This window comes from Hemiscyllium ocellatum, chromosome 40 (genome assembly GCF_020745735.1).
Source record: "Hemiscyllium ocellatum isolate sHemOce1 chromosome 40, sHemOce1.pat.X.cur, whole genome shotgun sequence".
Lineage (NCBI taxonomy): Eukaryota > Metazoa > Chordata > Chondrichthyes > Orectolobiformes > Hemiscylliidae > Hemiscyllium > Hemiscyllium ocellatum.
This window is the reverse complement of record NC_083440.1, coordinates 7792413-7794931: the sequence shown is the minus strand read 5'-3', so window position 1 is coordinate 7794931 and position 2519 is coordinate 7792413.

Here is a 2519-nt window from a genome sequence, read left to right as displayed (position 1 = left end):
AAAGAACACAGCAAGACAGGCAGCATCAGGAGGTGAGAAGTCAATGTTTGGGGTATCAACCTTCTTCAGTACTTTCTGTGTGAAAAAGTTGCTCCAACCACCCCCTGCCTTTTAAATCTTTCTCCTCTCATTTATATGCCCGCGAGCTTTGAAATTCCTCACTTCGGGAAAGGACACCTGCCGTTCACTATCTACGCCCCTCATGGTTTAATAAACCTCAATAAGGTCACCCCATCAGCCTCCAGGGATAGAAATCTGAGTCCCCCCTTATATCTCTAGCCCTCCATTCCCGGCAACATCTCGGTAAATCTCATTTGAATTCTCTCCAGCTTAATAATATCCTTTGTTGACCAGGACTGTATATTGTATTCTGGAAGATGCCTCACCAACGTCCTGTACAACCTGGCATGATGTCCAAGTTCCTATGCCATGTGCATTGTCTAACAGAATAACGTGAACGTCGTGAAGTCTAGATGTATAAAGGAAGTTTGGTGCCTTTGACAGAAAGTCACTGAAGGCTAACACGCAGCTGTACCAAGCTATTATCAAAGCTAATGACAAGGTCACCTGTATCACCAGAGAGTTTGAGTACAGGAGAATCGCTCTGGGATCTCGGTCCAACTATCTTTTAAACTCATGATAACATGCCAATCTTTTTTGTAATAGGATTGGTCCTAAGTTGTCAAAATGACCTGATATATTTACCCAGTTTACATTGGCGAAACCAAGAAGCCTGTCGCCTTGGTAGAAAGTGCTGCTTGGCCCACTGTAAAGGCTGTCCATGTAAAATCTTCCCATACAGGCTGTCAATGCCCTTACAAACTCAAGCTGCTGCTCATTTTAAATCTTTGAGCACAGAAACACCACACGCAATGTGTGCTGTTTCAGGGAAACACGCAATGCATCCCGTACCTCCCAGCACTTGCATTCTAATTTTAACATCATGCCTCCCAGTTGACAAGTATTCCACTTAAGTTTGTAAGACAAGCCGTTCAGTCCATCAGATACACACCGACCCTGGGGAAAACATCCCTCCCACATCCATACACCTATCCCTGCATTTCCCTGGCTAACCGATCTGACCTGCACACCCCTGGACGCTACAGCTCGGCCCATCCACCTTGACCTACACAACTTCGGACTGTGGGAGGAAACCAGATAACCTGAAGAAATCATACCGAAAAGGGGAGAATATTCACAAAGGCAGACTCCCGAGGGTGGAATCATACCTGGGTCTATAGCATTGTGAGGTGGTAGTGCTAAACGCAGAGCCATCGCATCGCCCTTTCAGTGTCGTGCTGGAATTTATGACACAGTCTGCTCTCTATGCAGGAAGCATCATATGTCAGTGAAAGTGAGTCCTGGAGCCTCGTTGTTATTATTAATAATGATTCCACAGAATATCGGGGTTACTACATACATGGCCAAGCAGAGCAGGTTCGAACATTGCTGCACTCGGATTCTTTCTCCTTTCAAAGCCAACCAGAACCGTCAATCCCCATCAGGAAAGGATATCCAGCTGTTCTTGTTACTGATAAGCATTCAGGAACACTATTACTATGAACTTGCATGTATTCGCATTCCAGGTACAAACGTCTAAATATGTGAAAAAAATCAATGTTTATTGTTCTGTACATGTAATCATGTCACCATTGCAACTGATTTAGCAACTGATACAAAATGCAAAGGTCCATTTCGAGTCTCTCCCGGTGAATTATGCATCCAGTTAATACTAAGTACAAACATCTGTAATTTATTTCCAAATTGAATGAAAATTTACTTTCAGAGTTCACTGCCTTTTTCCTCCTTCTGCTCAATAAGGTCAAAGGCCACTCTGTTTGTTTCTCCATTGATGCTCCCACAGCTGCTGAGTTTCTCCAGCAGACTCTGTGTTTGTTTCAGATTACCAGAAACCACCGTCTTTTGCTTTCATTGAGATGAGAAATTTGAGCTCTGATCATATATGAGTGATTGATAGATTCTCTTTCCAGCGGTAGCACACTGGAATATCAACAGAAATCCTGAGATTGATAGACTGGAGAGGACCCAACGCTGGGTCCTAGAGAGTGTCATCTCCCAATCAGTGATCTGTACATGAATGTAGGTTCCATCGTTCCAAACATTCAATGTAATCAATGCCTCAAGATTTAACTTTCACTGTACCGCAGCGTAAACACAATGTCCGTTATCTAATGTTTTGCTAATTGATGCAAACTAAATTTTATTGTCCTAGAAATTTATTTTATTAATATTAATGTTTGCTTTCCTTTCTTTTTGGCAGCAAATTTTGTGACTATGGTAATCCTGTGCCGAGGCAATGGTGGGCTTTCCAAATCAGTGACTCTGTACATGGTGGCCATGGCTCTCTAGAATCTCATTGCTATTGCCTTTGCGTGATTTTCGATCAACTGGTGCATTACCAGGTGAAGTCTTTGATCTATTTTCTTATCCAAGTGAGTGCCTTCAACCCGTTCCAGATATCTGCTTTAATGGACTGCTCTGTATGGTCCACGGTCATT